At 42.9% G+C, this 21,691-nt stretch overlaps 1 protein-coding gene across 5 annotated transcripts in view; it reads left to right on the top strand.

The window, feature by feature from the left end:
• Positions 1-21,691, top strand: part of disp1 (dispatched homolog 1 (Drosophila)) — a 124,512-nt gene that overhangs the window by 38,169 nt on the left and 64,652 nt on the right. For 2 of the 5 annotated variants that reach the window (XM_085381822.1, XM_085381828.1), the window contains exon 3: positions 12,215-12,292. The exons of 1 other annotated variant lie outside the window; for it this stretch is intronic. The gene's annotated coding sequence lies outside the window, so the exon portion shown is untranslated. Of the gene's footprint in view, positions 1-6,270; positions 7,148-12,214; positions 12,293-21,691 lie in introns of those variants that run through there. 2 more of the 5 variants (XM_085381825.1, XM_085381830.1) reach the window with 2 other exon arrangements.

The raw sequence follows: 21,691 nt of genomic DNA, 5'->3' as shown, positions 1-21,691 counted from the left end.
ACTGACTAACTTTTGTCAGTATCAAATAAACTGAGAACTAAAAGGAAATTCTCAATCTCTCCTTGTTGTATAGCTGAGCTTTTCAAACAGTTTTAACAGTTACTTTAGTCTGACAAAAGCCGAATGACGAATCAGCGCTTCCAGTCAGAGACTGAGGCTACGTCCACACGTACACGGGTATTTTTGAAAACAGAGATTTTCCGTTTTCGTTTTAAAAAATAATCCCGTCCACACATAAAGGCAGAAATGAAGGAAAACGCTGCTATGAACATGCCAAAGCAGCAGGTGGCGCTAGATTCCTAACCGTGCAGAAATGTTGGCCAATCAGAAGTCTAGAAGCCTCGGTGGGAAAAAGTAAACAAAGCTGGGGACAGTAACTGTGTATATGTAAGCATTTAAACACTGCAGAGAGTAGAATTAACAGTAACAGTATTGTAGAAATTCATTTCACCGAAACAATAACGTGGCGCACAGTGTGACGTCAAAAAATGCGCACACCTTTGACGCTGCATTTTCTCAGTTTTTCTGGTCCACACGTAAATGCAAAAACGGAGTTTTCAAAAATCTTCGTTTTCAGTGACCAAAAACGCCGTTTACGTGTGGACGAAAGGACGCAAACGCATAGAAAAATCTGCGTTTTCAAAAATACCCAGGTACGTGTGCACGTAGCGCATGCACCAGTTTATTGTATTTCCAGACTTGCTTTCGGCACAATTTACAGTGCACGCTACTCTGTTATTTGTCAGACTTGAAATAACCGAAATACCTTCACACTACGGAACTTCTATGGCTCTTCCGTTCGACAATCTCTCCGGCGTTGGAACCATCATCTGTTTTCTCTTCGGTCACGCTCGGTTGATTTTTCTAGTCGGCACACTCATTTCCTCCATTACCCGCTGGCTGCTTCCCAAACAAACACACGTGCGGCTTGGCACTTGTGCTGTACGTAACAAGTCACGCGACGTGACGCTGCGGCTGTGATTGGTTCGGCTCTGCGCTACTTAATTTGGATTGGCTGTTCTTTTTTTTTTTTCTTTTTTTTTTTAAGAGGACAAGAGCGGCGAGGTCTATCGCGATAGTTAAATTTTTCTATCGAGTAAAAGTTATATCGCGATACATATCGTTATCGTTCTATCGCCCAGCTCTACATAGAGGCAAAGCTATTTTTTTTGTATCGTGTCAGAAGTTATCCATCTTAACACAGGAGTCTGTGGGCATTGATACACCAATCAGTCATAACATTATGGCCACCTGTGTCATGTTATGTTGGTCTCCTCACGTCGAGGCATGGACTCCACTATATTCACGAAGAAAACTGATGTTAAAAATATGGAAACATGGCAGGAAATATCAAAAATATGTTCATGTATTATTAAAATATCACAAATTAACATTTGAAAAACAAATAGATTGCAGCTGAAAAGTGTGGTGCATTATGAATGATAATAATAATAATAATGGATTGGATTTATATAGCGCTTTTCAAGGCACCCAAAGCGCTTTACAATGCCACTATTCATTCACTCTCACATTCATACACTGGTGGAGGCAAGCTACGGTTGTAGCCACAGCTGCCCTGGGGCAGACTGACAGAAGCGAGGCTGCCATATCGCGCCATCGGCCCCTCGCACATGATGCACATTGTTTGAAAGTTTCAGCTTATCCAGGAAACACTGAGGCGTTAAAAGGACAGTCGAGAGAGATGATGTCTCCAGTGGGTCCTGGGTCTACTCGCAGGCCTCTTCCTGAACACCTTTACCCAGGAGGCTACTGCCTCAGCTGGCTCCGTTCATTGTGAAGCCTGTTGAATGGCTGAACTCCTCGCCCTGTGCTGGAGAGCCCATCCGCCATTCAGAGAAAACTCATTTCTGCCACTTTTATCTGCAGTCTCGTTCTGTCACATTTGAAAGAACTAAAAATCCAAAGAGGCAAAGTCCGTATAATAATACACACTAGTGGTCAAAAGATTTACCACACCCCAATTTTTCCAGTTATTTATTGCAATTCAAGTCATTCAGACGAATGAATAGCTTAAAAGGGTACAAAGGTAAAAGTGGTGAACTGCCAGAGGTTAAAAGATAAGGTTACCCTTAAAAAACATACCGCATGTTACCCATTTAAAGCTCGTCTGCCTGTCAAAGTCACTTAAACCCTCATGTTTCCCCATTTTTCCTGCTTCCAACACCTAAACCTAACCCAACACGTCAACTTTGAGGACAAAAATATTGACTTGGTCTCAAATATATCCCACCCACTAACAGGTGCCATGATGAAGAGATAACTAGTGTTATTTATGTGACCTATCAGTGCTCAAAATGTTATACCTGATCGGTGTATACGGCGAGCTGAGCGTGACCGTTCCCTCTCACTGATACCGTAATCTGGCACCTTATGCATAAATGAAAAGTTCAGAAAATGTCATGAAAGTTGTGCAGTATGAAAACAAAGGTATGAACTGGGTAACTTTTACCCAGTTAAAAGGAATCTGTTTCTTTGTCTCTCCTCGAGCACACGCTTTTGATAGAAATGGCACTTTTGTGATCTCTGAATCCCAGCTTGCTGTTTATCTGTGTTAGAATAAATGTTCCACCCACAGTGTGGTGGCAGGTGTGTCTGTGGGTGAGTACGTGCTTGCCTGTACATGTCAGAATCGGAATCAGAAGGGCTTTATTGTTGTTGTACTTTGCAATACAATACAGGTGGGTATTCATCTGTGGCTCTTACCCCTAGCACGCTGGTCAAAGTATTCAGAGCGTGTAAAGGTTGGCTTTTAAACTTGGTGATGGGATTAAAACTAAAGGCTGAATTTGTTCCAGAACTCGTTGGTTCAGACTAACCCCCCCCCCCCCCCCCATCCTGTGTTCACTGAACGTGTTTCATCACCATAGCCTGTTTTGGTCTCGCTCTTCCCTTTCCTGTCTCGCTCTCCACCGCTGCTTTCATCGCTGGAGATCTCCCATGTTGATATCCGCATGTCATTTGATTCAGACTTAATCATTTCTTCTTCTTTTAATGTTGTTGCCATTTAAAAGATTCCTGGTCCCGTGTGGTGCCCTGTGTGACTTTCAGAAGTAATTTCCATATGAGGCATGGATCGAACAGCTGAAAAAAGGCACAAGTGGAGAGAGGCTAGATGCTTCTTGGCTGGCATCCATAAGCTGCAGAAATTACTAATCTGCTTGCACAGCCTGCCGCGCTTCTCTCTTCCTTGACTTTGGAGTAGTTGTGAAACAGAGTGTCCCTGCAAAGTCTACTTATTGACCTGCCCGTGGAAAACATCAGCCAAAGAGAAAGAGAGACTGAGTGAAAATTGCAAAGTGCCAATTGTTGCATTGATCCTTATTGTGAGAAGGCGACATTTTCAGAAAGGCTGCTCGGGTTTGAGTCTGTCCCATCGCACAGAGAAGAGAGTGTACTCGAGCATTTCATGCTCTTCATTTTATGCTTGAAAGCAGCACACTGACGGGACAACTTAAAACTTAAAACCTTCATTTGTGCCAAATAACCCAGTAAGCTTGCTGGAATCCTCTTACTCATTTACATCATCTGTGTAAAGAAAGAGCCAGGTGTACTCTAGACGAGTTCCTCCAGAACAAGTTCAGTCCAACTTGTAGCCTGTGGTTAAGCACCGCTCACGAAGATCAGCATTCATCCTTTTTGGGCCCAAAGTGATTGTGAATAAAAATTATGACTAAATGGTTAGAAAGCAGCCTGTGAGTGTGGATCTATCCCTTTCTTTAAAGCTGATCAATGTGAAATAATTAATTTTCAATTAAATTTTATTTATATAGCACCAAATCACAACAACAGCTGCCTCAAGGCGCTTTATATTGTACAGTAGACCATACAATAATAGATACAGAGGAAAAACCCAGCAACCATACGACCACTAAGAGCAAGCACTTTGGCGACAGTGGGAAGGAAAAACTCCCTTTTAACAGGAAGAAACCTCCAACAGAACCAGGCTCAGGGAGGGGCGGGGCCATCTTTATCAGACTTTATCAGAAACTTTATTGTCATTGTCACGAGAACAACGAAATGAAGAATGGTCCCCGATCATTGCATCATCCCTAGCAATATCAAAATAAAAATAAAACAATAAAATTCAATAAATAAAATAGATAGAATACTTAAAATACTAATAAGATATAACAGTAAAACATTCACATACATTCCCACACACATGCTTCAGGCCGTGCATAGATTAACACAAGAGTGGCGTGATGGACATTTTTTTGTAGTATTCAGATGTGTTATTGCAGTTGGATAACAGCTGTGTTTGAGTCTATTAGTCCTTGCTCTGATTGCCCTGTACCGTCTGCCTGAGGGCAACAGTTCGAACAGGGAGTGGCCAGGATGTGAGGTGTCTTTTATGATGTTTTGGGCCTTTTTAAAACAGTGGGCGTTGTGTAGAACTTCCAGTGTGGGGAGAGGGCAGCCAGTGATCTTTTGGGCGGTGTTAATGATCCCTTGGAGTGCTTTCCTCTGAGCCCCTGTGCAGCTAGTGTACCAAATACATATGCAGTAAGTTAGAACACTCTCAATGGTGGCTCTGTAGAAGGACACCAGCAGTCTCTGTGTGATGTTATTCCTCCTGAGAATTCTCAGGAAGTACAGTCTCTGTTGGGCCTTTTTCAGCAGCTCGGAGGTGTTCACACTCCAGGAAAGGTTCTCCTCTATATTGACTCCCAGGAAGCGGAAGCTTGCCCCCCTTTCTACACAGTCCCCATTTATGAATAGTGGTTGGATCTCTGCCTTTTTCCTTCTGAAGTCTATTATGAGTTCTTTGGTTTTTGAAGTGTTGAGGAGGAGGTTATTGGCCTTACACCATGACGTCAGCTGCTCCACCTCGTCTCTGTACGTAGACTCGTCTCCCTTGGAAATGAGCCCCACCACTGTGGTGTCATCTGCAAATTTCACAAAGATGTTGCTGTGGTGGCGAGGAGTGCAGTCGTGTGTGTAGAGAGAGTAGAGCAGTGGACTGAGCACACAGCCCTGGGGTGAGCCAGTGCTGAGACTCAGGGCTGAGGATGTGTGATGGCCAACTCTGACTCTCTGTCTACGGCCCGAGAGGAAGCTGTTGATCCACATGCAGGTGCTGTCTGGAAGCCCCAGGTCTTGTAGCTTGGCCACCAGTTTGTGTGGAAGGATGGTGTTAAAAGCTGAGCAGTAATCCACGAAGAGCATCCGCACATAGCTACCATGCTCTTCCAGGTGAGTTAATGCAGCAGGAGTGCTGTGGCTACAGCGTCTTCCGTGGACCGGTTTGCTCTGTAGGCAAACTGGTGTGGATCCAGGCTGCGGGGCAGGGCTGCTGTGATGTGTCTGCGGACCAGCTTCTCAAAGCATTTCATTACCACTGGGGTGAGTGCCACCGGTCTGTAGTCATTCAGGCCGGTGATGTGGGGCTTCTTAGGCAAGGGGACTATGGTGGAGGACTTCAGGCAGAGTGGGACAGTCGCCTGTGCGAGGGATTTGTTGAAGATCCTGGTGAAGATCCCAGCCAGCTGTTCTGCACAATCCCTCAATATTCGACCTGGCACACCATCAGGACCCGCCGCCTTCCTCGGGTTAACAGCCTGCAGCATGCGCCTCACCTCGTGCTCTTCCAGGGTGAGGGTGGTGCTGCTATGGGTGGCGTGTTGCTGCTGTGACTCCAATACCTCCGGTACCCTGGTCTCAAAGCGGGCGAAGAAGATATTCAGCTCCTCTGCCAGCTCCAGGTCACCGTCCGTAGCTCCGAGATTGATCTTATAGTTGGTTAGGTGCTGGATGCCTTGCCACACCTGCCGGCTGGTATTACTCTTCAGATGGTCCTCAATCCTCCTCCTATAGTCCCCCTTTGCCTCTCTGATGCCTCTCTTCAGGTTGGATCGGGCTATGGTGTAGTAATCCCTGTTGCCAGACCTGCTGTGATTGGTTGGGGTGAGAGAAGGAAGACAGGATAAAGACATGCTGTGGAAGAGAGACAGAGGTTAATAACAGATATGATTCAATGCAGAGAGGTCTGTTAATACATAGTGAGTGAGAAAGGTGACTGGAAAGGAAAAACTCAATGCATCATGGGAATCCCCGGCAGCCTACTTCTATTGCAGCATAACTAAGGGAGGATTCAGGGTCACCTGGTCCACCCCTAACTATATGCTTTAGCAAAAAGGAAAGTTTGAAGCCTAATCTTGAAAGTAGAGATGGTGTCTGTCTCCTGAATCCAAACTGGAAGCTGGTTCCACGGAAGAGGGGCCTGAAAACTGAAGGCTCTGCCTCCCATTCTACTTTTAAATACTCTAGGAACAACAAGTAGGCCTGCAGAGCGAGAGCGAAGTGCTCTAATAGGGTGATATGGTACTACAAAGTCATTAAGATAAGATGGGGCCTGATTATTTTTGTCTTATATTCTAAATAAAGTGGAGGGGAGAGGGCAGTGTACCTGCCAAAGCATCCTTGGGTAACATTTAGCGAGATATCGAATCCTGAATTGCTCCTGATGCCTTCATTGGTGTGTGAATGTTGGATAGGAAGCAAAGTGCTTGTATGAATGTGTGAATGAGGCATGTATAAAGGGCTTTGAGTTCAGTTTTAGGTGGTGACCAGAATTAGTGAGCAGTCCTAGTTTGAGCACGTCTTGAGTGCCGACTTGTCTGTCTGGAGATGGTTTTCACTCAGAGGAAAGGAGTCTACGATGCTCACACATTGCTCAAATTCCTCCCCTTGTGTCATCGCCGCTAAAGCAAATAGCGACTTAGGGGGAAGGATCCTGCCACTGAATCAACACAGTGTCTTCAGCAGTTCAAAGGGAACATTTTCACAATTGCGAAAAGGTAGGAATTTTGGGAGTTGTCCCATTTAGTTCCTGTGAAGCTGTGACTCAGTTTTTTTGACGAACCCCTGCATTGGAAGGGTGCCTCTGCCTTGTGTAACCACGGTAACTTCTGACCCCACTTCCGCCAGTCCCTTTATTGTGGCGGGACTGAACCCTGTATAAGTTCCGGGTCAATCAGCTGCATGTCCCTGCTCCTCTGGCTGCTGTTGTCCCTGTGGTTGGCGTACTTGTCAAATATCGACAAATTTTACACTACAGACCAGTTGACAGCGTGCAATAACCCGGCCGATTCATTCATCTTTACACCACCTCACAATCGACTCAACGGTGAGCTGTTTGTTTGTTTTGTTTTGTCACAATTAATGAAAATGCGGAGCCGCCATCGCAAATCCTAAAACACCGGTAAGCTAATGCTAGGCTAGCGACAGTAAGTGCAATTACTAGTTTTATTTATTGAATATTGTTGTTTTTGTTTATTCCATTATGGCCGAATGTTGACTTAACGTACCTAGAGTTGAACGAGTGATTTGATTTTCGTAGTTTTGTCCGTTTTGGATGTTTTTTGTTACTTTTCTGATGAAATGCCAAAACGGCCTATGAGATTGGTCAATGGTAACTTTATTGTCCCTAACGGGAAATTGATTTGCAGTGTGTCCGTACAAACAAGCAAACAGACAACCAACACATCACATACACTCACCAAGATAATATAATAAAAGCCTGATAGAACAACCTAGATTTTTCATCAAAAAGTGCAATGTGCAATGGCAACAACCCTTATGGTTTAGTGTTATTAACCATGATAATAGCACTAGGTACAAAATGTCTGTGAAGGTTCTCAGTCATCCAGGTCATCGTAGTCAAAGGAGCTTGCAAAGAAAAGCATCTGGACTTCTTTAAGTTGCTTGAAGACGCTAATAAAACCATGCGAAATAAAAAACCCATCTTCATTAAAAGAAGTTCCACAAAGCACAAGCCGATGCTATAGGATTTCCTCAGGCAAAAAAATAAGATAAAGGAATAAAAAAATGAAATAAAATAAGTTAAAACACTGACAGACAGAGACAACCTGCTGGTCGCTGCAAGAGCAGCGCCCTCTGACTCTGATTTTGCATTGAGTTAAATTCCACTGAGATTATTGAATCTGTTGCGCAACACCTGTGATTAAATGAGTTTTGTAAATATATGTGATTAACTTTGGATAATGTTTATTAGCTTTATTGCTGATATACTTTGATGGGACCCATGAGAATGTTTTTCTATAGTAGTATTTTGAATGAAATTCATTCATTATAAGAGATGATGGTTTATTAATTGTTGTATGCAACATGGCATTAATTACTTGTCTTGGTTATTTATGGATTTATGTATTTTGTCACAGCAGTAGAATGCTGTTTCATTTTCTTCTGTGAATGATAATTTATGTTTTTGACCTTGTCTAGGTCAGGTTTTTTTTTTGTTTTTTTTTCTTTTCTCCCGCGATCAGCCCTGATCAGCGCGGGATGGCGAGCCACCCGACCACCGCTACGTTGCGGTAGGAATCGTAAACCTATGGACTGAATTAAACTGTTGACACATGACCTATCACAGGTCCATGGAACTAAACTAAATCTCATACTGGACCACACCTCATCCCACCTCCTTTTGGAACCTAATAAGCTGTTTTGTATTGTCAACATTATTTTTGTTTGTGATATATATGCATATTTTTTTATTTTTTGTACATCTGTCTATACATTTCTCAAAACAAACATAATATATATATTTTTGAGCTCTACTTTGGTTTCCTGTGTTTTATTCACACACTCAGGCTCCATAGTCTAAACTAATTCTGATAGCTCATTGTCTATGAAGCTGCAGTCAGGCGCCCTGACGAGCGACTTCTTTGGAAATGAAAGTTGACTGTGACTCGAGCCATCGGATTAATTGGTGTATGCATGCTTGGCGAAGGCCTAGCGGCGACCTGGGGTTGATGGGAATTGCCTGTGAGATACTTGCATGTCTGAGCTCTTTCCACACCAACAGGCTGTCACATGATCACAGTAAGCAACAGGGGAAAAGGCAACAGCGTGATGACAAAGGGCAGAATTTTTACAAACTGAACCTCGTGATTTTTAACATTTGCAGTGAAGCGTCTTCATATCTATATTTAAATGACAAAAACAGGAAGGATGTTCTTTATTGAGAAGAATCGATGCTTTGATTGTCTTTGGGCCTTTCCGAAGCTTTGAGGTAGAAAAGAGTTTTCTTTTAAAGACTGCTCTCAGTGTGAGGGGGTAAATGCTACCCCTCCAGTGTTGGAGTGTGGGGAGAAACTTTGAGCTGTTATGTTGGGATAAATGGGTCCGTCTAACCCGAGCCCGTTGCTCAAAACGGACTAAAAGCTTCCTCGTCCGTCCATATTTAATAATCAAAGTGTTTTTATTGAGTTTTCAGAAAGCATATCATTCATACAGAAAAGCTCGAACTCAAGTCCTACCGCACAGTGTAAGACAAAACTATACCCAGACAGAGGAAGAAAAGAAAAGGGAAAAAAAAAAAAAAAGGGGGGGGGGCGGGGTTGCCAGTTATGGAGTGGAAGGAAACTCATCTTCAAAATAGGAAATGAAAGGCTGCCAGACCTTAAAGAATTTCTTGGTGTTGCCCTGTATAGTAAATCTGAGATGTTCTAATTTGAGGTGTGCCATCACCTCCTCCACCCAGCGTTTATGGGATGGCGGTGTTGCCTTTATCCAGTTAAGTAGAATCAATCTCCTAGCCAGCAATGAGGCGAATGCTATTGCCTTCCTCTGAGAGGCTGTTAGTTGAGTTTCCCTCGGTGCCACACCAAAGATGGCTGTCAGAGGCATTGGTTCCATATCCTTATTAGAAATGAATGAGAATGTTCTAAAGATGTTAGCCCAAAAGTCTTTCAGCCTGGAACAAGACCAGAACATGTGGCATAAGTTGGCTGGTACCTGTTTACATCTGGGGCAGGTCGGATCGGCCCCCTGGTACATTCTTGCCAGTTTCTCCCTTGACAAATGCAGTCTGTGCAACACCTTGAACTGTATCAATCCGTGTCTCACACATATAGAAGCAGAGTGTACTAGATCTACAGCCCCCCCCCCAGTCAACCTCTGAAATGTCCAGCCCCAATTCTTCCTCCCATTTCCGTCTTACATTGTCCAGGGAGGGGGAAGCCACATTCTGAATATGTGTATATAGCGTGGAGATTGTCCCCTTAGCAGTCGGATCTGTGTCCATCAACTCGTCTATCCATCCGCTTTGTGGAAGCTCGAGGGAGGGGCTGAATGACTTTTTCACAAAGTCCCGAACCTGGAAATATCTAAAGTAATTAGTCTTGGAGGAGATTCCATAGTCCTTTTCCAGTTGAGCAGCAGACATAAAAGTACCATTTTTAAAAAGATGTTTGACACATTCCACCCCAGCTCTATGCCATTCCCTAAAGGCTGTTCCCCCGAGGGCTGGGGGAAACAAGTGATTTCCATAGATGGGAGCAGACAGGAGGGCGGTTCTGTTTTTAAAATGTGATCTGAATTGAGTCCAAATTTTCAGAGAATGAGATACCACCGGGTTGTTTGTGTAAAGATGTTTGCTCAAGGGTAGAGGAGCGCAGACCAGGGAGCGCAGGGACACTGGACTAGAGACATACCTTTCCATATGAACCCATATTGGGGTTTCATCCTCATCCAACTCTTTGACCCAAAATAACAACTTATGTATATTAGCAGCAAAATAGTAGTGCATATAGTTCGGCAGAGCCAGACCTCCCTCTTCTTTCTGTCTCTCAAGAAACTCCCGTCTTATCCTGGGGACAGTTTTTTTCCAAATAAAGGCAGACGTACATTTGTTCAATTCCTTAAAAAATGATTTAGGAATGAAAATCGGTATCGTCTGAAATAAATAGAGGAGCCGCAGCAGTATAATCATTTTAACAGAATTTACCTTCCCTGCTAATGATAAGGGGAGCGACGCCCACCTTTCCATATCTAATTTCGCTTTGTCCAGTGCAACTTTAAAGTTATAGTCCAGTAAATCTTTATACTTACTAGTTACATTAACACCTAAATATGCGAATCTATCCTTATGTATTGCAAAGGGATAGGCCCGGAAAGAAAGTTTCCTCGCCTGTTTATTAATGGGGAAAAGAACACTTTTGTCTAAATTAATTTTATAGCCCGACACCCTCCCAAAATCTTTGATAATACCAAGGGCCACCGGGATACTAGTGGCAGGGTTTGACAGAAAAAGGAGGAGATCGTCAGCATACAAGGACAGCCTATGGTTTTGTGTCCCCCTTTGTATCCCTACCAATTCAGCAGCCTGTCTCAGCATCATCGCAAGGGGTTCAATTGCCACATCAAAGAGCAGGGGTGACAAAGGGCACCCCTGTCTTGTTCCCCGGAATAGAGAGAAGGGTTCAGATATGATATTATTCGTTCTCACCATAGCCTGGGGGCTCGAATAAATTATTTTAATCCATGAGCAAAATGTTGGACCAAAGCCGAATCTTTCGAGGGCCGTAAATAGATAGTAATACTCTATTCGATCAAAGGGCATCTAAGGATATCACAATCTCTGGCATAATGTTATCTTCAGCAGTATATACTACATTGAACAGACGGCGGAGATTGCTGGAGAGTTGTCTACCTGCAACAAACCCTGTCAGCTCGTCCGTCCATATTTAACCCCCTCTGTGGCGACCACTGTCTTCATCTTCTCTCTATCGACACACACCTTAGGAACTGCTGATGTGAACCATATGCTGCCTTTGAATGGCCTTCTGTTCTGCTGAGCCCTTGCACATACTCAAGGTCATATCATGACCTTGTTTCTAGGCTACCTGCTAACCTCCCAGGACCGGCGTCACGGGGCAGGATAATGCCTTCCTGTCCTGCTTCCTGCTAGCCGGCCTTCTTGTCTAATCTTCTCTGTACCTGTTAAATCATCACCTAAAATCTCTGCAGTATGAAGCTGCATTTTTCTGTCAGTGGGCCTAATCTTCACAATAAAGTGACCTTTGCAGACCTTATTAACAGACCCGCGAGTGGTGTGACCTCTCAGCTTCGAGGTCGAGGGGAAGGAACAGACTTGTAGATTTTGCCTATTTCGGTCTCTGTGTTTTAATTTATTTTTTTTACCAGACTCTCTTTTATTGTCTTACACTTAAAAAAAAAAAAAAAAATTCTTCCGTGGATTCCTTTACAAGCTTATTTCCAGCAGTGATTTTCAAGGAAAATTGGCACCAGCAGTCTTTCCTATTTAAGGCATAGATGGATAGCACTTGCTGCTGATCTTTAACTCAGTGGAGTCGTTTCTTTCCAAAGGAGCCGATTCTTTTCATTTTGTTTTGTACTGTGTTTCAGAGCAATCTTGTCTGTGTGTCCACAGATTGACCGGTGTCTCTGGGGGCTTTGAGAGTGTGACCACATAAACAAATGCAGAGCACGGTGCATTGTCATCTTGCAGGTAAGGCATGTAGCTCTGCGTTTAACTGTAGATTGTGTATTTACTGTGCAAAGCTGCACACCATAAAGTTAACATCAAACTAGTTCTGAGGGACGTCCTGTTGTACATTTCCTTCATTCAGTAACTGAGTGTGGTTTAAACTAGGGCTGCACGATTTTGCATAAAATGAGAATCAAGATTTTTTGGCTTAGAATTGAGATCACGATTCTCTCACGATTCTCTTTTCCAGTATAAATATTTATTGCACTTATTAACTGCACATCAACTTCGTAACAGTTGAGACTGAACATAAAAACAATAAATAAACATAAAACAACAAATGTCTCACGTTTTGTTGTTGTACTGCTTGAAATTCCGTCTCCACCGTTGCTCGACGCTGCGTGTACAGAGCAGGTAGTGCAACAATAGAAAAATAGTTGCGGGACGGCACTGTGTAGCGTTTGTCTAGGGTGTTGATCATTTTCCTAAATCCCTCGTTTTGCACAGTGTTGATGGAGCCATATCTTTGGTCAGGTGATAAGTGATAGCCTCCGTAATTTCTTTGTGCCTGCGGGAGTTCGACGTGTACAGGGAAGCGCTATATAAGGTTCCTGTTATTGGTGTTTGGGTGGTTGACCCGGACGGATTTTCTCCTGTCACTTTCTCGTCATCCCTGACGTGCTCTCCGTTGTTTTTTCCTGCTAATTTTAGCATCACACGGCACAGCTTCTGTATCACGTGGTATAAGGCTCCGTCCTCGTCATTCGTTGAGCAGGAAGAGTGAGCGCTTGTTGTCATGCAGATTACGTCCCGGATCAAAATGCCGGGACGTCGTCGTCTTTTTTTTTTTTTTTTTTTTTTTTTTGAATCGTTGTCATTTGGAAATGAGATCGCACATAAGTATGAATCGAGATCGCGATTTTCTAACGATTAATCGTGCAGCCCTAGTTTAAACCCAAAATGAATGTGATGATCAGTCTGCACAGTGCTCCCTTTGCCACGTGTTGCTTTATTAACTCGGCTAATGTGATGTTCATTATCGTCTGTATTTTGATATTTCCCGCCAAGAGGCAGAGCTATTAGCTAAGGCTGGCAGGCTGAACTGAGCTGTGTGGGTGCATCACACATATTTATTTATTTATTTATTTATTTATTTTTTAGAAAGAGGGGCAATACATATTAATGAACATTTTAACAAATGTAAATATGCCAGATTACAGCCTTGGGCTAATTTCCATCTGCAGACCCTCTGGCAGGTTGGTGTTAAACACAAGTTAGTAAAAACATACAGAGACACTATTTACAGGTCATGTGACAAGGACAAAAACAGTGATCACATTATACTATAACAAACAATGACAAGGAGAGTGGACACAGAGGACAGTATAGATAACAATAACAGAAACACATCAATTATATTGCACAAACCCCAGTATTGTACATGCCCTGACCATCGTGATATTGCGTTCACCCATTGCACTAACAGTTGTTTCCCTTTTTGTAATACACTAACTCTTTGTATATGACCTGTAATATGTTTTATCCATCAGTTTGTGTTTTTTCTTCAACATGTTTTACTAAGATTCAAAGATCCAAAGTGTCATGTGTCACAAGAGAAAAAGGGCATTTCTCTGTGCAATGAAATCCTTTCTTTGCTGTCCACCCACAGATGCTGATTAATATATACAACAGGAATAGAACTGAAGATATAAAAGGAGACAAAATATGGAGGTGTGAAACAGAGATGTGTGCAAAACTATAGCTTAAGAAGACAGGAACGGGTGTGGCACTATATTGAATGTAGATACATATAAGGCAAAAACCTGAGCTCGGAAGTCAATATTTGGTACAATTAGAGGTGGGAATCACCATACATCCCACGATACGATGTTATCACAATACTTAATGCACCATACGATATTATTGCAATTTTTTTTTAATATTTTGCGATATTCAGATTCTGTCCATAAAGGTAAACTTTATCAATATTCATTTTATCTAATATCAAAGTCTCGCACTCAGTCTTTCTCTCATTTCAGTTTTATTGTTGACAAACTGAACGGTTTGTATTACAGTCTAGTCCAGCTTAACTGAATGCAACCATCTGGTACAATTATAGCTATTTATGAAAACTATGCAGCCCATTCAGCAACTGAAGAATTTGAAAGTAAATTAAAACAAAATATGATTTTACATTAAATAAAAAAGTTTTAAACGTAATTAAAATAAAACATGTCTTAAATTAAAATAAGTAAACTGTCATGTTTATTGCTGCCAAAAACAGTTAAACACATTTGGACAGTGAAGGGATGTCAGGATTCTTGCTCAGAAAAAGGATCAACATGCTCTGAAGTCAGAGCACAAAAACCTTTTTGTAACAAAATATCGATTTCTGCTGTCCCTGCATCGATACAAAATATCACGATACTACACAGTATCGATTTTTCCCCCACCCCCCCACCCCTAGGTACAATCATCTTTAACACAGCCTGAACTCTGCTTCTCACGTGGGAAGTTATCTTCAGGAATAGCTGTCTTCTCCTCTTCAGGACATTCAACGCTCGTCTTTGTTCGGCTGCTTTTGTTCGGTTCTCTGTCAGGACGATCCTGCTCTGCTTCAGTAATGTCGAGGTCTGCACTGTGTGCTTGTTTTCTGTCCAGGCGTGCTCTTACTGCACGCAGTGTGTTTGGGGTCATTGTTACAGTATATCAAAAAATGAAGCCATGGGTCAATCAGATACTTTCTAGATGATTTGTAGTGTTAAAATCTGATGGTACTTTTATGCATTCATAATGACATTAGTGTTTTTGAACTTGCCAACACCTCTGACCGAAACGCCCCCACCATGTTTTACAGAGGGCTGTAGAGCTCTCAGTCTGTGCTGACTTTCCTCCTTTTAATCGCTCCAACAAACCTGTGTGTTGCAGCCTCCCTTCCACCTTTCGTAGATTAAACTGAAGAATCTACAGTGTTGTGTTTAGACATGAGTTAGATGTAGTTTTTATGTCTGGGTGATTCATAGGTCTGTGTTAAATGGCTAAACCAACAAAAAGAAAACCCCACATTCCTCTGAAAACGGTCTGGACTGGACCATGGGTGAGTGAAAAAGCTGCCGGTTTCCAGAGAAAATCCTGCAGAACTGTTGCTCGGGATCACTTTAAAAATGAGAAAAGGGTATGGCACCCAAAATGTAGAGCAGTAAGGGCTGTCTCAAGACTTCCTCACACTGAAAATAAAACAGTTCAAATAAGCACATTAGTAATTAGTAATATTTGTTCTGTAGTTCCATTAAAATGCTTCCGAGTGAATCAGAATTGAAATAATGAGATAGGGAGTCACGCTGGTAGACTGAGGCTGGGTAATGATGGAAAAATGTCATCACGATAACTTTATTATGATAAATATACTCTTGAATGGTTAATAGAACTTTATTATTAATGAATAACACGCACACACGGATATTATAACAATATATTTAATTACATTACAACCACACGATTGTTCTCACAGGTGTTAATATTAAACCATGGATACAGTTCTACAGACTTTATGTGTCTCTGTATATTACAAGTTGTTTTCCTGTTGTTTTATCAGCCGTGTACAGCTGATGAAGAAGCTGATGAAGAGGGAAGTTAGTGATATAAACCACACTGTTATTTGTAGCTGCCTATAAACATGTTTAGTGTTTAACACGGGAGTTGGAGGATTGACCGGTGTTTGCAGTCGGCCTCATGTGGCCACCGGGGGCGGTTGTTTTTGGCACTTCGACTTGTCTAAGGGTGCTGTTGGATCAGTAACTGCTCTTCTGTCTGTAACTGCTTTTTGGAAGGTAATGATAACAACGTCCACAACAAAACTGTAAGCTGGTGTTTAATCAGGCCTTTTTTTTCAATTCAAGTGCAGTGTTTTTTGTTCATGAGGTCCTAATTTCAGCTTTACTGCATGACGTCATGTCAGCAACCATTTAAAAGCCTCTAACTAACCAACAATCAGAATGGGAAAAGTCGGGAGCCTTTCATCAGTGTCCTGTAATCACGAGCAGTCTAATAAGGAAAACGTGCACGGAGGGAAGAACTGCTCTGTGACGCAGCTATTGCTGGACCTTTTCATTTCCCCCCGCCTCTGTATGGCGAGTTCAGACAAGCTTCTAGTTGAAGGGGAGGATGTTTGTTCTTCACCACGCTACAACTGGGTCAGTGAGTGAGGTACAAGCTGTTTATCCGTGGCTCACAGTGCCCCCATACACCCCTATGATGGATTCATGGAAAAAACATGTCTCTCATTTTTTGATATTTTTTAAATGTCTTTCTGGCTGCGCTGATGTGCAAATGAAGCTTAATTTTTATTTCAAAACATTTGCAATGATTTGTGGTCATATCTCTGTGTGGTGGGGTATGACCAGTCCCACCGAGAAAAACGGTATAGACAGGATCAACTGTATCTGTTTACTCACTGTCCAATGTATGACTTCATGTTGACATGTAAGTCTAAGCTCAGGGAGCAGTGCAGCCTTTTATACGCAGGAAATCTCTCGCACGCACGCATCTCTGAGTTTGCACATTTTTCTTTTACACTCAGTCTGTGTTGCAAACACAGTAAAACACAGCATTTGTACTTCTACCAGTATATTAACCAGTGTTACCTGTCCACATGGATCTGTAGTCACACCTCCAAAATGCTAGCTGTGCTGCCGTGTAGAGCTGCTTTGTACATTGCTGTGAACACACTAGGCGTACACACAGATTGGAAGAGCTGTGCAAACCGAGACACACGGCTAGTGTGGCTGATGGTGCTGTTTATAAGAGACCGCCTAATGAACTGGTGCTCATTCAGCAAAGTGCAAAATGTCCATCACCAGCATGACGTAGCCCTGACAGCAGATTAAAAAGCCATCATTGGTTCTGATGCCATCAGTAAAGCTTTGATTCAGTTTGAATTACGTAGAGCCTGTGCAAGTGGCTGACCCCATTGCTAGTAATTGTACCTGTGCATGGTGGACTTGTGTTGCTCTACACCTTCGGCAGTGGACTTCCTGTCTTCAAGTTGGTCTTTTGTCTTCTATTCGCTTCTGAAAATTGTAATAGAAGCAACAGCCAGAAATGCAGAACAGGAAATAATGAATTGATCAATCAGCTTTTGGCTGCAGTGCTGAAACATGTAGTTAGTTTGGGTTTTTTTTGTTTTTTTTAGGGAGGTGCATGTCAACTTAACCTCCCAGGACCTGGGGCCCGTTCTTTGTACCTCGCTAAGTAAGTTAGCTGGATTAGATTGTTGACGATTTCGCGTGATCCTGGATCGTTCGGTTCCCCGAAGCTCATCCGGGACTTGCTGTCATAGCAACAGAGCCGTAAGCGTAAACCTGCTCGGGAGCAGGTTTACTTTATGTAAACAGGATTAGATCGTGGCCACGCAGGTATGTCCGCTTCATTTATACGAAAGCAACAGCGATATTCCACCACTGTTTCACCATAAATAAATATTATCAATGTAACTGAAGATAATGCAGCACCTGATCCATTTATTGATTTCATACAGATACATACAGGTCATTTCCTAAAAAAGGGAAATGTACTATTAATCATTCTATTACATGTATGTGATTATTACAGATGTAATTCATATTTCAGAGTAGTAATTGTAAATTACTTTGTGTAATCAGGATGAGAGACCACGGCTATAAAAGCGAAGGTGGATTTGGGAAGTCTGTCGCAGCCATGTCCTGTCCGTATACGCGAGCAGCCCATTGCGGAAGGTGCAAGATTGATAAGGAGAGTTTTCAGGATTCAGCGTATATTGCGGGACAGACAGGATCCTTTAGCTCAGCGCGACAGTGTGCTCATTGAGAGATATCGATTTTCCCGTGAGGGTATTATTTACTTAACCAACTTGTTGACGAGGGGGTGCAGGACCACCACCTGTCTTTTTTGTTGCTCTGCCCTTTTCTTGGTTGCTGTTATAAACAAACAGATTATTCCAGGGTCTCTTTCCAAGAGACTAAAAGCAATATAAGTGATAAATATTACCATTCTGTAGAATATTCTTATATTTCACTTTTACTTGTTCCCATGTTCTAGTGGGTCCTGTTGTGGCTCTAATGTGAAAGGGGATATAATATAACATATTATAATATAATATAATGTAATATAATATTGGATAATATGGTGTGATATGATAATTCTACCCTACCGCCTACTGGTGTTGGCCAGAGGGGCCGATGGCGCGATATGGCAGCCTGGCTTCTGTCAGTCTGCCCCAGGGCAGCTGTGGCTACAACCGTAGCTGCCTCCACCAGTGTGTGAATGTGAGAGTGAATGAATAGTGGCATTGTAAAGCGCTTTGGGTGCCTTGAAAAGCGCTATATAAATCCACTCCATTATTATTGTTATTATTAAATTACTTACGAGTTTGATTTGTCAGCAACTTTCTGCCAGCCCTCTCTCCTTGCTTTTGCAGCCTTTGCAGTGTTCCCTTGCGTTTTAATTAAACTCTGAAACTCCTGAAATCCCTCAATCAAGAGTTCTTGCTCTGCTGCCGAAAAATACCGAGCGCTCTCCTTCGACATTTTTGCCGACCAATCAGAGGGTTGCCGATCAATGTTTCTACTATCGATGCGTAGCCCCTGTTAAGCCACCCAGTGATCTCACATTACTTCATCCAGCTGTACTAATCGCCAACAGCAGGTGTGTTCGGAGAACCGGATTAGCGAGCTCACGGTTAGCGCGATGATTTGGTCTTGGATGTGTCATTTGATCTTGGATGTAGTAAGCGACGTATGAAGAACGGGCCCCTGGCGTCCACATATGTGGACATCACATTTGGGGTTATTTAGACCAAATTGTCACACTGCTTCCACTGCCCGACTGCAACTGCACCTTATGTACATCCTGTAGTATTCATTCCACCTCATTTCATTTCTGTCATCCTGTATTCTATGTATATAAGTTTAGATTGGTTATATATAGTTGGTTTACACAGCTTTGTGTATGTATGTGTATGCATGTGTAATGTGTGTGTATATATAGACACGTGTGTGTGATTTACATTGCTGTGCTTGAGAGTCACCATCTACCGGAACCAACTTCCTTGTATGTGTCTGTGCATATACCTGGCCAATAAACACGATTCTGATTCTGAAATACTCACTTTTGCTCTACAAGGGCCTGATGTCTACTTACGAGGACATTATGCTGCTACTGTTCTATTGAAATTTTAAACGAATTTCCTCATATGTGGCTCTCATTTTGTTAGAAACAAAAATCAGCTCACTCCCGGTGGCTACTTGGCGGGCCTGGCGCCTGTTGCTCGGTCAGGCCTCCTCCGGGGTGCGGGGGACCCTCAGGCCTCCGGCCTCTGGGCCTGCGGCTCGGTTCACTCTGGCACAGCTGGCTGCCGGCAGAGTCGGCGGGCATGCCGGTGCAGCCCCCTCTAGCTTCTGCTCGGTGGCTACTGGGTGACGCCTCGTCTGGGGATCCTTAGCCCTTCCCATGAGGGTGGCACGGATGCCCCTCCGGCGGTCCTCCTTGGGCTCTCGCACTCTGGGGCCTCTGGATGTCTGGAGCCTGGATCTCCTCCATGCCTGCTTCATGCCCTGGGGGGCGGGGCTATGGCTCTCTACATCCTCTTGCAGACCATTACATGGGGAAACCTTTTGAATACAAGCGCGCTGATCCACACAGGTGTGCACACGGGTGTTCACTGTTCGTAGACTTAAACTACACCTTTCTTGGCTGCTACTTCAAAGCACATTGTGCGCTGTCGGTCCTGCGTGCTGCACAACAACATTCAATATTTAGTATTTACTGCTGTTTACACTCAGCTAGATTAATGCGATGCTGTTGTGTTTAGTATGTTGCTTTGGTTTTTTTTTTTTTTGCTTGTTTTCTATTTCTCTCTCAACAGGTGATCCAGGAGATTTTTTTTCCCTCTCTCACTGTCCCTCTCCCCTTCTGTTTAAAATTTCCTTCCTCTTTCTCTCTCCCTTTCCTATCCCTCACTCATGTCTGTCCCGTCTGTAACAACTGAAAATAAAATAAAATAAATAATAAAAACAAAGGTCGATCAAATGGACCAATACGGCAATGCCACGATGATCCATTTGGCAAAGTAAATCCATCGGGTCTCCTTGTTGGTCTTCAGACAACAATTCTGACGGCTAAAGAACCAAATGGGACAGGCAAAAAAAATAAATAAATCAGGTAAAAAAAAATAAATCTGGTAGTTCTTTGTTTTTACATTCATCAGGTCCCAATCAGCCCAAAAATCAAAGAGAAATTAAAAATGCTACTGTGGAAGAGTTCAGGTCTTAGGAGGTTAAAGAGTGGGATTTCTGAAAGGTTTGCTATTACAGCATACCTATGGTGCACATTTAATGCAAAAGTATAAATCCCTCTGTCACGATCCTGGGTCTTAGGACCCAGTGTTTTGAGTTTTAGTTCATCTTGATGTTTATAGTATGTTAAGCTCATTAGGCCTCCTATGTTCATTTGCTTATTAGTTCCCCCTCGTGTTTCCAACCCATGTTAAGTCTCCCCTGCTCTTCGTGTGTTTCATGTCTGTGTCTTACCTTGTCAAGTTCTGGTTGTCATGTCTGCGTCTCATTATGTTTCCTATTTATTTGGAAGAGATCCTGTGCTTTTATATTATGGTTTATGTTTTGAGTCCTTTGATGTACTGTTTCTTGTTTCCCTAGGTCTGTTATGGTTATCTTAGGTTTAGCTCTTTGGCTTTGTTATATGGCTTCCCTGTGTTCCATGTTATGTCCACTGTGATGTGTTGTACCATGTTTCAGGTTCCTATGTTCTGTCTCTCCAGTTGCTGTTAAGTTTGCGTGTTTTAGAATTCAGTCATTGTGTTTCCTGTTTTACTTTGAAGGTCCGTGTCTCATGTGAGTGTTTCTAGTTTTGCGTCTGTCTCGTCCAGCCTGATTACTCCCAGCTGTGCTCTCCTTCTGTGTCTCATTCCCTCGTTATCCCTCTGTGTATTTAAGCTCTGTGTTTCTCTTTGTCAGTGTCGTAGTCTCCCTCATGCTGTGTGTGATTCTCCCCGTGGTTCCTGGTATACTTTATGTTTAGCTTTTAGCTTATGTTTTGTCTCCGTGAGTTTGCGTTTGGGTCCTCTCCTGCCTGCCACACAGCCGAATCATGACACCCACTTAATCCTCCACCACCAACCCTGCGCCAAGCCCGGAAATCATCCACCCGCCAACCCGGTCATATCTGTGGGAGGCTACAGCTTCATCAGACTGAGAACCGGAGCTAATGTCAGAGTTTCCACACCAAAGCAATTTACAGATATCCTCTCTTGTTAATATAGTATTAAATCTACTGCATGAGCTACAGCGTGCAGAAACATATGTGGCCAGCTTTGGTAGTAATACACGGTCGTAACAAAAGATCGTGCTTAGCACAAGAAAAAATGTC

The sequence above is a fragment of the Rhamphochromis longiceps genome, linkage group LG15 (assembly GCF_057381845.1).
Source record: "Rhamphochromis longiceps isolate RC_006_pf linkage group LG15, R_longiceps_female_GT1.1, whole genome shotgun sequence".
NCBI classification, from domain to species: Eukaryota; Metazoa; Chordata; class Actinopteri; order Cichliformes; family Cichlidae; genus Rhamphochromis; species Rhamphochromis longiceps.
Note: the sequence above shows the minus strand (reverse complement) of the source record. Positions and strands in the feature narration are given on the sequence as shown.